At 39.7% G+C, this 13,517-nt stretch overlaps 1 long non-coding RNA gene across 1 annotated transcript; it reads left to right on the top strand.

Annotated features, from left to right (window-relative positions):
• The first annotated feature begins 11,527 nt into the window (after window positions 1-11,527).
• LOC308408811 lies at window positions 11,528-13,186 on the top strand. Its single transcript, XR_013973845.1, has 3 exons — window positions 11,528-11,655; window positions 12,758-12,826; window positions 12,937-13,186. It is a non-coding gene; the product is annotated as an uncharacterized lncRNA (long non-coding RNA).
• Window positions 13,187-13,517: the final 331 nt, after the last annotated feature.

Genomic DNA, 13,517 nt, shown 5'->3' with positions numbered 1-13,517 from the left:
GTGAACTCCAGGAGGTGGAATTACAGACAGTGACACAGTGGAAAGCTGCTTCTAATTCCTGGTTATCCTGCTCAGTCTGGCCATTGCTTTGAGGATTGTACTCCAATGATAGACTGAGGTGCATTGATTAACAGAATGTTTTCCACACCTGAGATATAAAATGAGGGCTGCGATCTTAAACGATGTCTGTCACAGTATGCCTGACCTGCGAGGAACACATGCAGGGGCTCTATGTGAAGCTTTTCTGTAGGCATAGATTGTGCAGACCAACAGGCTACCAGAAAAAATATTTGAGGAAGGGGGACAGCTCTACTCCCCCACAGATGGCAACAACAACTTTACTCTATTTGCCTGGTGAATAACTGAAGACTGAGGAGACAACAAAGAGACTCTTCTAATGCCAGCTTTATAGCCAGAAGCTCCAAGTTCCCAGCGTTCTGCTTGGATGGAGACAGATGACATGAGAAGAAGGCACAAGGATGCAGCTTCCTGTTTGGGCACTTCCACCTGGGTGTCTGAAGTGTCAATCTCAACAATAAACACACAAGTCAGGCTAACTCAGAACTGGGATAGTAGTAAACTGAGCCTTGAGTTCTTTACAGGCAGCTTCAGCTTTAGGAGTCCTGCTGCATGATTTAATCCAAAAGGCATAACAACGTATTCAAAATGGCCAACAGGAGCATAGAAAACTCCTCCATAGAAGTATCTGCTTTCAGACGATAGGATACTTGTTTTTTATTGTAATGTTCTTTAACCAAGTCTATAAAGGCTGCAGGGCTGTAAAGTCTTATCTTTCCAAAGAAAACACAGAACCAAGAGGAGAGGAAGAGAGACTAATGATACCCACAGCCACTTAATCCTTGACGTATTTTTCCATAGCCCCGCCCCCATTCAGCACATGACAGTTTACAGAGATGGCAAGGTGGCAGTGGGGCCCCAGGGAGGTCACAGGGGTGATGGGTGGTAAGAATTAGGCTTTATTGTTACTGAACCTCTCCCATACTCATATTCTCCTGGCACAGTCTTGGTGGGGGTGGGCGGTTGCAAACAGGTGGGCAGACAATAATTACTCCATCTGGCATTTCAACCTTCAGGCCAATCAATTACAGGATTATGAATTTTCACTATTGGTATTCGAGGAGAGGAAAATACAAAGAACTGCAGGTACTTATGGTGATTTCATGAGCTATGCAGGTTCCACCCAATGAGCAATGTTGGTTTTAGGCAGTTGTCGCAAGACTAAGACTTCTAAGATGGAAACTGTAAATAGGGATTCCTATCCAGAAAGCCCTCTTCAGCTCTTGAGTCCACCAAAGCCTGGAGGGAATAAGTTACCTGGCCTGAATTTAATTAAGCTGGAAACTGAAGATGAGAAACGGAGTTAGAGTTTAAATAACTCACAGGAACCCCTACAGCTACTGGTGAGTGTTCTCTTTTGGCTTGACCAGGGAAGTTGCCAGCAAATGCCTAGCAAAACCCCAACAGAGTCACTCGTATGGTCCACAAGGGTCCTCCTTGAAATGCCCCAGCTAAATGGGCTGTTGGTCAAATTGTGGGCTGGAGATGGAGATGTTTGGTGCATCACTGGCTAGGAGGCCCATTCCTGGTAGCACTTTCCTTGTTGTGTTCCCACAACAGGTTATCAATTTTGATACAGTAGGAAACTAACTTGCTAAAGGAGGACATAAAAGCCCAACTTTCAATTGGAGGTTGAAACTGTGTAGGAACACTCTCCAGAAAGCCTCATCAGTCCACCCAATCTTAAAATTTAAGAGTCAAAAGGTTACAGACAACAAGGGCCTTAGCAGCTTTCTCTGTATGCAGTGGTTGATAAAAGGCTAGTTTTGAACTCAAACACAAACTCTGTGTAAGTTAATGCTGCAAGTAACTCAGTGGTGCTTCAGCCCAATCCAACATCTGACTCCATAATAACCTGATAATATAAGAAATTCTGACGCTGAACAGGGCTTGAGCTCAGTAGTTTATTAAAGAGAAGATAACAGTAGTTGATGGAGCTAAAAGAGTCTGGGCTAACTTAAGTTGTAATTGCTTGTTTGCTGCTGTTAAACTGATGAATGCAACACCAGTTCGTGTCTACTGAGGGATGTTTCCAAATTGTGAATGAACTTTTTGACAGTGAATGTACAGGTGGACCCAAAGGTTAACACAACACCCGTGTTTTATTTCACAGTACCTGTACCAAAGCAGAGCATCATTTTAAACTTTAAAAAAAACTTAAAACATTTCAATCCAAACTCAAGAATAGTCTTACTAAAATTATTCTATTGCAAGCAACTACTCTTCAGAGAAGTTCCACACAGATGAGAAACGTCTGTTACTTTGAAGTGGGCATTGCCATGAATTCATTTTTAATGTGTTGTATTTTTATATTGTTTAAAAGAAAAGAAGGCTAAAATGACTTGATTTGATCAGAATTACAGTTGTTTTCTGGTTTGCCATATAATATGCATGAGTATGTATATATGTTTGTATGCTATCCCCTAATTAATAAGTGAAACTTTGCATACATTTATTTATTAAGATCCCATTTCTTTTGATTTTCCCATACATGTTCACTTCTTCATCCTCCTGTAAATGTGATGTCACATTCTTCACTTTCATTTGTTTCAAGTGTTCCGTTCAACATACACTGATTTACCCTTAATTTGTATCCGGCACAGACATTTGCTGGAGTCGCGAAATAAATATGGTCTAAAGACTTTGAAAAGGACAATACTACTACTACTACTAATAATAACAATGATGATAATAATAATAGCAATAATAATAATTTTAAAAATGAGAGAAATAAGTTTTTCTCAATCGCTTTGGCACCATTCTCACAGCAGAAATATCATTCATTCTCAGTGCAGCTTTCAAAAGGCATTTGTCATAAGACAGACTCACCTGTGTAAAAGACATTGCAAAAGATTCTGTGGAGAATGAATATAAACCTGACATCAAATACCTTGTTGATGGCCAGACTACTTCAAGTCACTCATTACAAACAAGGTATGCAGAAGAGCATCTCTGAAAGCACATTTAACCTTGAAGCAGAAGTGCTACAGCAAGAGAATAAGACCTTACCCAGGGTCACACCTGTAAGCTAAGAACAGGAAGATTGCAAGTATGTATTTCTTCTTTTTGCAAGTAAGTCTCTGATATTGTATTGCTGGATTTGCTCTTTCATACATATTTAAAAAGAAAAAAGTTGGAAGTAATTTGACTGAGAGCGCTAACGCAATGCTAGACAGTATTCAGCTAAAGGACATATCCAGAGATGTGACTGACAAATGTACAAACTGTTTTGATGAGTTGAGCGATTTAAGTGAGAATTGCATCAACACAATAAAAATATCTTTAGCACTGAAGCATGTGTAGAAACAATAGCAGTGTGTTTAAAAGGATAAGATTTGTTTTTTTAAAAACTGAAGTCCTTCAGGGACTCTTCATGTCCAATTAATGGAAGTATTGTAATTCTGGAAGATACAATCATCATAAATATGGTTTAATACGACTTTGTATTGATTTGCTGTGACACACTTTTGGGATTCTAAGGTGATTGAATGTGGCAAGGTTGTTGAGGCTAGACAGACTGATTTGAATATTTCAGAAGCTGCTGATCTACTCACATTTTTCCACACAGCCACCTCTACGGTTTATAGAGAACAGTCTGAAAAAGACAACACACCCAGTGAGTGAAAATAGCTTGTTGATGTCAGAGGTCAAAGAAGATCGCCCAGGATACTTCAACCTGATAGAAAGAAAACAATAACGCAATCAACCATTCGTTACGATCAAGGAACCCACAACACGTGGGACCTTAATGCAAAAGGCATACAGCAGCAGAAGACCACACTGGTTGCTACTCCTGTCAGCTAAGAACAGGAAACTGAAGCTACATTTCACATGGATCCAGTAAAGGTTGACAATAGTTTGTGTGAGTGCATTGTATTTGTTTCACGTAAACCACTTCTTAAGACATATGTTTATATTTACTTTCAATTGAAGGCCAATTTCACTGCTACCACTGACAGCCTTACCACTTTTTGAAAAAGAGATCTGATTGAAAACACTGCAAAAAAAATAAGATGTCATGACATGATACTACAAATTGGATAACACCAGAATGATTCTTAAAATGTAAGAACATGTTTTTTAAAATAAATATATTATATATTTCAAAGTAAATATATCCAGCATTTCAGTAAATAATAAAGTTTTGAAAATTAGTCCAATGTTTAGATCAACGCTGCTCATTACACTGAAATCAAGAAAAAAAAAAATCCTAATCACAAAAGCACTCTCAAACAGTAATGCTGGAGACTTACCACATTACTATTTCCAAATTTTTGAGAATAAAAAAAATCAAACCCTTCATATTTTAGTCCTGAGCTTCTGCTCAGATAAACGATTATTGACTGGCCGAGTGTTGTATTCTGCATAAAACTAATGTGATGTCAATTAGCCATTAATACAAATGTCTTGCCCTTTTCTGTAAATGTCTGATTTGACTCAGCAGTTAATATGCAGGCACTATGTGCTTGCACACAGGGAGGGTGTTGAGCGCTGCATGAAATTAACAGCAAGCTAATGGCCAAGCTGGAGGGACACTACTCAAGAAGTATAATACTGCCGATGTTCTGCTGTAAAACCTCTTGTATAACAGATTTTCCAAATATAGCAAGTCCACAGTACCTATGAGTAGAGTCCTACTGTATGTCCATTTTAAGATAAGATATACTTTATTTATCCCAAAAGAGCTTAAAGTAGAATAGCCCAAAGATTTGTGTTATGGGAGTGGTTTCAAATGGCTTGTCAAAGCTTGTCAGTTGAAGTTCCACCAGTACAAAAATGCCATTCCCACTCTGGATAACACTGTATAGAGGACAGGTGGCAGCTGCGATCATAAAGAGCTGCACAATGGTGTGGAACAATGATGCAGCAGAGTCATTGACCATTGGGGAGTGCCATGAAATGGCTACCATGTCATTGCACAAAGCCACCGGTCCATTCAGTCTTTATGACACCTGGAAGGGCAATCAGCCTTCGCTCAAAAACACAAGGTGTCCAAGAAACAGTTACTTTTTAAGTCATTTCAGCTTTCATGGCTGAAGCATAAATTCATGTTTGGGATGGTTACTGTCAACAAGTTGTACTGTTCCAGTTTGACTAAAGGTCAAGATTTTGAATAAATGGATGAGCTGGCACCGACATTATTTCTCTCCAGTATGTGGTTTGTAAGATAAATTTGTATCCTGAAGGCTTTTGCATTTTTTTAAAAACTTTAAGTGTTTTTATTTTATTTCTTAAAAATTTAGTAGAATGTATGCAACTGTAAGACCAACTCAAGAATCAAAGTGCTTTTTCAAATGAAATGCTATTAAGTGGTGGAACTGGCAGAAAAGACAAAAGCTGTAAGCTGAACTTACATCCCACATGGCTCGGCTCATGTCAACAAGTGAAGTGTTTACATCCTCACAACTTGAGAAGCTTGTAGCATTGTCTTAGCCCAACTGGGGGAGAAGCACAACAAACCACAGTTTGACAATAATCAAAAGGATGAACAATTTGAGCAACCACTGGAACAATAAACAGTGTTCTCCAGCTTCCACTCAACTCAGCAATAGAAGATGCTTACACTGTCATTAAACATGAAATAAAACAGTTATCCAGTAGAAAGTTACATTTATTACTATACAAAATGGTCATGGGGAAAGATCAAGTAATGGTACGGGCCCTCATTCTCATTTATCATCACTCATTCTTTTTCGGTGGCTTGAATATGATGAAAGTCTGTCTTCAGGGAAATGCTTTCTTTTGTATCAATGCATCAGTAACTGCAAATTGCAAGTGAATTGGTCATATCCCTTTGGTCGTCTACGCAGAGGTTGAATATCTTCAAATCATCTGACTCGATCTTACTGTAGCAAAAATTCACTGTTTCATATTAGTGTTTTCTCAGGTTTCCCCTTTGCATTTTAGTATTGTAATGTATGTAGTTATATTTAGTGTTTCTGATGTGTAGTTTTGTTAGTTTTGCGATGTGCCTTTCCTGTGTTCTTGTGTCTCGTTTCCATGTCTGTTCTTTCCCGGTGTGTGTGTTCCTGTTACTTCCTATTCTACTTTGGTAGTCTCCTGTCTGTGTGGCCCATGTTCTGTTTTGCCTCTCTTACTTTGAAGGTAACCTCGTCTCATGTGAGATGTTCAGCTTTGCATCCTCTGTCTCGTTGTGTGCAATTAGCCACAGTTGTGTTCCACGTGTGTTTCGTGTTCACTCGTCATTCCTTGTGTATTTAAGCCTTTTGTTGTCTTCCATCCAGTGTTGCATTCTCCCTCGTTCTCCACTATGTGTCCTGCCTGTTAGGATCCATGAGTATTTACAGTTTAGTTAGTTTTCTGAGTTTTGCGTTTACCTTTTGCCTCCTGCAGTCTGCATACTGGGTCCTCCATTCCTGCCTGCTGCACACACACTACATGTAACTTGTGTATAGTCCATGCTTTTGTGTAGTTCGCAGTGCCATGACCTGTGATACAAGAGTGCATTTGTTTCTATTGTTTCAACGAAACTTATTCTGAGAACAATTTCACTACTACAATTGACGATGTGTGACTGGCCTTAAATCAAGTTGAAGTGATTTGTCAGAAAGTACGAATGCAGTGCTGGACAGTATTTAAATAAGGGATCTACGGTTATGAGTGACGGAAGTACAAACTGTTATGTTGAGTTATGAGATTTAGATGAGAAATGCATCAGGGGAATGTTACAATGTCTGTACTGAAGTACGTATGGAAACAAAACATTGATGAATGCTTTCTTGGGCAGCAAAAGGTGGAGAGCCAAGCCAAAGGCACAGGTTACTACCGGAGGTCATAGTTTCGACAGTAACACCTGAGAGAAGAACAGCCCTGATACCCAGGGAACAGGCATGGTACAATATCTGTAAAGCTCCCCTCAGTAAGATGCACTGAAGAAGCATCATTTTGTGAACCACTGCATGGTTGTATATTTTTCTATAAGGGACAGGCAGACACTAAACAAGGAACCATGCAGTTGGACTGGCCATCAGGACATCCTTCCTAAAGGAGTAAGTCAGTCAATTTCAAAACGTTGCCTTCCTGTCACATCTACGTCACATCTGCAAGTGCATGCCCCAGTCCTGACTGAAGCTTTGCTGATTAGTGAAGGCAGCTCCTTCAAGTGCTTAATGCTAGAAATGTATGTGTGGTGGAGCCTCGTGGTGTGGAAAAAGGTAATCAGCAATGGATCACATATCCTAAGCCTGTGTGCTCGGAATGACCTTCCGATCACCAACATACTCAGAATGCCCCACCTACTCTTTACCCTCTTTGGTGAGAGAGGAAAGTCTTATCTCACAAAAAGGTGTTTAACAGGGCAGCTTAAAGTTTAGATGAATTCTTAAATATGAACATTTATACTGATTCTTTTGTTCTGTTGGCAGTGTTTGTATTTCTCTCACCCTCCTTTTGTTGTGTAGTAACAAAATTGAACACTGTAGGGAGTTTTTGGTCGTCTGGACAAATTCTTTGTGGCTATGTTGTGACATGCATAAGGCACTGGTCAAACCATATGTTAACAATAGAAAGTATTGTTATTCCGGTCAGGTCTGGGTGTAATTGCGCTCTTCTTAGTGATCAGAATTTGACACCCCATTTTCAAAAATGACAGCATAGTAATTGCTTGGAGAAGTCGTGGCTGAGTTTTTGAGCGATATCAAAATACCACCACCGTTCCATCAAAAACCACTCAGCATCATGTCTATTTACAGTGAAGTGCTGCTACTAATGCTTTTCATTCATTCAACCATGAGGCCTATTTGCCCCACCAGTGTCAGACCTCAGTGCAGTTTGTTTACCATGGCTCCGCATGAACAGTGATTTTGTGTTCTGATTTTATAATCAAACACATACCTGTGAAGTGTTGTTTGATTCATATAAATACTATCCTCGATCTTTAAAAGCTGGGTATAAAATTCTCAAATGCAAAAATGTTTGAACCCCTTATGAAATTTCACTGCCTGGCTTTCATCATTTGAAGTTAGTCATAAATAACCACAACTCAAAATTTCAGTTGACTGACGACTCTAAACCCCTTTCAGCGGTGAAAGATTCTTACACAAGAATACTGAAATGCTACAGTTTTTAGTTGTAGTTAGAAATTTGATCTATATTAACAGATTCTTTGGTTTATAGCATGAGTAACCCAAGGCCTTAAAGTGACTTTCAGGTAGACAGGATCCTGCTTAAATAATTTACTCTCATTAGATAATAGATGAAGAGGCTGCTTCTCTCTTAGCTGAATGAATGACTAAACATAGACTGCTTTGGTAGACAAACTGTAGATATATAGCAGAAGTATAAATATGTTGTTGTTATGCTTCTCCGCAAGACATCCCTGCACGATATTCCTGCATGAGTAAACATAGTCTCACAAGAAATATTCTGTTTTCACAACCTTTAAAATCAGAAATTAGGCGAGCATCATAAAAACATTTGATACAAATTGATGCTGATTTTTCTGGCACACTGGAATGATCAGCAGTTACATGAGTTATTCCACAAGCTACTACCTACGTAGTCCTGATTTAGAGCTATGAGGTTGGTAAGGTTAAAAAATAAAGATTTAATGGCTGTAACTCTTATTTATTTGTGTACATGTTTTCTTAGATAATTTCTCTAGAGGAAAATTACAACTCTGCTGAAGTTAAAAACAAAGTTCACTGGTGGTCATAGAAAGAACAAAATCAGGTGTCTGTAGAGAGCACATTAACCAACAGACAAAGGTTTAAATTAGTGGTTAAAGAATTAACATTAATTAGCTGCAGCTGAAATAATAAACCACTGGGGAAAACAACAGTCAGTACAAAGTACAAATTAAAAACTGCTATTAAAATATGTTTTTTCCCCCCAACACTGGTTACTGTAAATATATTTATTTGTACTTTTTTTTCTTTAAGATTCAAATCAAAACAAACCAAAATCTGGGGCCAGGTACAGTACGATAAAAACAATGCAATTAAAAGAAAGTGCCTGGCCATTTATTTGTTACCTTCTGGGTTGCCCTTTCACTCTGGTTGAAGATGCCAATGAACAGATCACCTGGTGGTATCTGGTTCTCCAGCCTGTTGTTTGTAGCTGATTTCCCACTCACAGGGGTGGGGGTAGGCAGGGCAGGATGGCTCCCGGTACCTGGTACGTGCTGCGGTTTGGTTTGTAGCTCAGCTGCAGGGGAGAGGTGGTGCAACACTGGTGTCAAAACCCAGTAAAGTCATGACGGATCCACGGTCCATTCAGCAGTGGTGCTTGCCCGGATGGTGGCTGACCTGGCGGCTGTGTATCACTATCTGGTAGAAAGGCTGTGGGACCAGTCCGAGCACCATACAAGGATGTCTGAATATCTGGTTGCTAAGGCTGGCTCCTGTACTGGAGAAGAGGCAACTGGAAAGCTGCTCAAACAGAGGAGCACTGAACGGAAAACACAAATGTCCAAGAAATGGCTACTTTTAAAAAAATAATGTTTGTAAACCAATCTAACTAAAGTGATACTAACACTACACAATATGTACTATTCCATAGTCCAGTTTGTTGCACCTCTGCATACTGGAGGGTTAATGTGGGTCTGGAGTTATTCAGTTGGACTCTGGTAAGGTATGTAAGAAGTGATATTTCTAACAGCACCCAAGAATGGAACTTAAATTTCTTTTTCAACAACCAACTTTATTATAAAAATTGCTGCATTGAGTAGTAAACAAATCTATAAGGCACATGAGAGTGTAGTTCACCACGGCTTTCAAGTGGCCACTGTTAAGCCACAGAATGCATTAAACAACAAACTTCATTGTGCTCTGTAGCAGCATTTTTCAAAAGCCTGTGCTTTTGGGAAAGAAAGACACTGAGCGGAAAACGAGGGCTTTAGATGGCAAATGTAATTAGATGGAAAGAATTCCTCCAGGTGTTTAATGGCTGCTCGCAAGGTCAGCACAGCCATGTTTAGGATGGCATTCAGGCGTGAAGAGGAGGAGCTGGGTCTGGTTGGACTGGTGGTGTGAGCACTGCCATTGCCTCAGGTGACTCACTCAAGTTCAACCCACACCGCTCTTCATTTTTGTAAAATTTGACAGGAAATCACAGGAGAGTGTTGTCTGTCCAAATGCATTATAGGTCCATGGTCCTGATTATAGAGAGAGGCTGGATTCCTGCTTTCCCTAACAATCTCAGTGTGATTTATGGTCAATCCTATAACATTACAAATGCATCCTGTCTTAAACGACCAACTCAACTGATTACCCTTGAAGACCTTGGTCTGAGTGCAGCAAGCAAGCGTGAAGAACACAAGTGTCAAAATGTAAATGATAAAGGTTTGTTGTAGGGGCCAGAAGAAAACCATGCCTGCAAGATGGGAAGGGAATCTAAAGTGAATCCTTAAGCAGTTTGTTTGGTTGTGCTTTGTGCAAGATACTCTAGAGAGAGGCTTCCCATCTGTCCTGCTCTCACCTTGGCCACTGTCTGCCAGCTTGGTCTGCTTGTCACATTTGAGTAGTTGCTCTAGGACTAGTCCACTGAGGCCCTGTCAGAGACCACAGAGAGCAAGGCCCCATCATCAGTCACATAGATGAGCAACACAACACGGGAACCTCCCTCCAATTATGGCCAACGATCTAAATTCTCTTACTAACACTGTTACGCAGAGGATCACTCTGTGATTGTAATCAGTTCACAAAAGGAAACACGATTGTTCAATTTTCCTGCTAAAATAACTTTTGGGTAAACCTTAGTTCTAGCATGTCTAAACCCAGAAATCCTATCAATAAACATGAATGCCTCCAGAATATACCATGACATGACATTTTAAATTTCATCCTGTACAATGCCTCATAGCTAGATTAAATTAGAGCCGAAATATTACATTTGCCAATCTTGTGTCCTGATCCAGTTCCCGTGAATAGCAATCGCTCCCACTTATTGGAATCATTTTGTGATTTATGTGGGCTAAAGATATTGCACTATAGTTATAGTCCAATGACACTTCATTACCCCTGCCTGTTCAAATCATAAAAAAAATTAAAAAATCAAATCAAAACAGGCATGCACGCACGCGCACACACACACACACACACACACACACACACAATAAAAAATGTTACATTTACAAAAGCATGACCTCTATAAATACCCATATTGATGATATTTGTAATATCCCCAGTTGTTTTCATTATATATTTCTATATCTCCGTGATTGTCTTGACATCGTCCAGTTTGCAGGAGCAGGCAATGACTTTAGGCATTTATGTCATGGAGAACAATTTATGAGATTTGGAAACCAGCCTGCCAGTCTTGCTGATTTTTATCTTACTGAAAATGTTATGTAATTATGTGTGAGTGTCTCACACAAGACACAAGAAGGGGACTTTGTACTATTATGTCATTATAGAACTACTCAAATAAAATGTTTATTGAAAATGACATCATGTTTCTGTCTTTCTTTTTTCTTTTACTAGAGATTTGATTCAGAGACTGCTCCAGTTTGTCATTACTGTGTCCTGGAAACTAACAGGAGACCAGAGGCCATGAACTAATGTAACAGCATTCTACCAAGAGACTAATGGAACTCATGCTGAATCACCTGTGAACATGGTGAGATAATTGCCATTTGGGGGATCCAAAGAGCATGGCATGATAATAAAGTCTGGGGAGCAGGAGGTCTACCTCTGTGTGACAATTGCATAGTGAAATGCCATGTGAGTTGTGGCCACGCATCACCTAAAGAACCTAAAGGTTTATTCAGAGCAACCATTATGGGAAAGTAAGAGCAGGCTTGGTTTAACAGGAGGTCAATTATAATGGAGTTGTGCTCAGGTTGTCACCACAAAGAGCATAATCAAGGAGTCCTGCTAGCCTAACTGCTAATCCATAGCTGTGCACTTGAGCGTGCTAAGCTTGTAGCCTCGTCGTGCTAATCAGTGTGTGCTCAGGGTCTGCGTCTACATTACAGACCTCTGTGTGACTGTGTGTGTTGTGGTGTCGGTGTGTTTTTGGGGAGTGAGGGGGAGAAAGCCCAACTTTCAGTCAGGCAGCGCATTAGCCTTCAGTACAGGTGAATGTCAGCATAGCACTGCTGTAAAAGACATTTTTAACCAGTGAGCCAAGGGACTTCTAGGTAAGTCGGCCTTAATGATACTAACTTAACATCACAAACAGAATAAGACTCTTGTATGACAACTTGGACATTTATTACTTAATTGGGGGGAATACTGTACCTTTCTTAAAGGAAAGACATACTGGATCTGTGTACTTTCTAAAACAATGCAAGATAAGTAAATGGTGCAAGACGTGAAATAATTTCAGGAATCACATTAATAACATATGCAAGTTAGAGTAATTATAATTTCTGGTGCCACAGACTGAGACCATCTGATTGGAAGAAGTGATATAAATAAATTCTAAGATGTAAGCAACCGAAGCAAGGCAGTGTTAGTGAACATATCCATTTTTCCTACTCTGTCATTTTGCTTTTAAAAACTTGCGACATCATCAACCGAGTATCAAACATCACTGTATCAATTTTTAAGTGAAAGTTGAAAAGGTTAAAATGTGAGAATGCTATAGAAATACCCTGCTATCAGAATATATCATTATTTCACTGTGCTCTCACATTTTATATGACCCTCACGATTATCTGCATGATGTACACAGAACGCGCTCTGATCTGTTTCCATGTTCAATCTCCACCCTGCAGACTGGATTACTACTGCGAGCCTACGGCCAAATCAGAGTAGCACATCTGCCCACACAGGTTCACGGCAAGGTATAGTACAGTACCAAACTGCCAACTGTGATACACAACTTTATGCTTCTCACAGCCTGGGACACAACTTAGTCCTAATCCTAGATGTTTTACTTGTCATTCTATTTCAGGTGAAACTTGGCCTGTCAGCCCTATGCTCAACATCCTACTGATGTGCATCATGTCTCCTCCTAAATATGCCTCCATGAAAACATTCTAAATGGGTCAGAACTCTGTTGGATATGAGTCTTAAACAGTTTGAAAAGGGAGAGGAAAAGATAAGTCATTCAAAGAACCATCAACCTGATACTCCCAGAGAATACTAAAAAGACAGACTACAAAGGAAGGCACTTTAGAGACTGTTAAATGTGTCCAAGAACAAATGAAATTGAGCATGGTTAAAGGCTAAGCAGTTGTGCAACAAAAGCTCCAGACCATCTTTCCGATGTTATTTTCCCACTACCCTGCTTGTGTGTTTGTTCTTTCACATGTGTGTGAATCAGGGGTAATTCCAGGATTTTTAAAAGGGGGTGATGGAAGAAGCGAACAGAAAATAAAACAATTTTCAAGCTTTTGTGTCATTTTTAATTCTCCAATAAAAAGGCATTTTACAAGAAACGTCCCACTGCACGAGAGCTTCTGTTGCCTGACAAACAGGCTAGTCTCTAACAGGCAGACTGTATGTTTGTTTGAGTTTTATTTAATTGAAAGC

The sequence above is a fragment of the Rhamphochromis sp. 'chilingali' genome (assembly GCF_963969265.1).
Source record: "Rhamphochromis sp. 'chilingali' genome assembly, chromosome: 13".
Taxonomy (NCBI): Eukaryota; Metazoa; Chordata; class Actinopteri; order Cichliformes; family Cichlidae; genus Rhamphochromis; species Rhamphochromis sp. 'chilingali'.
The sequence above is the reverse complement of the archived record's forward strand: the minus strand, read 5'-3'. Positions and strand labels throughout refer to the sequence as shown.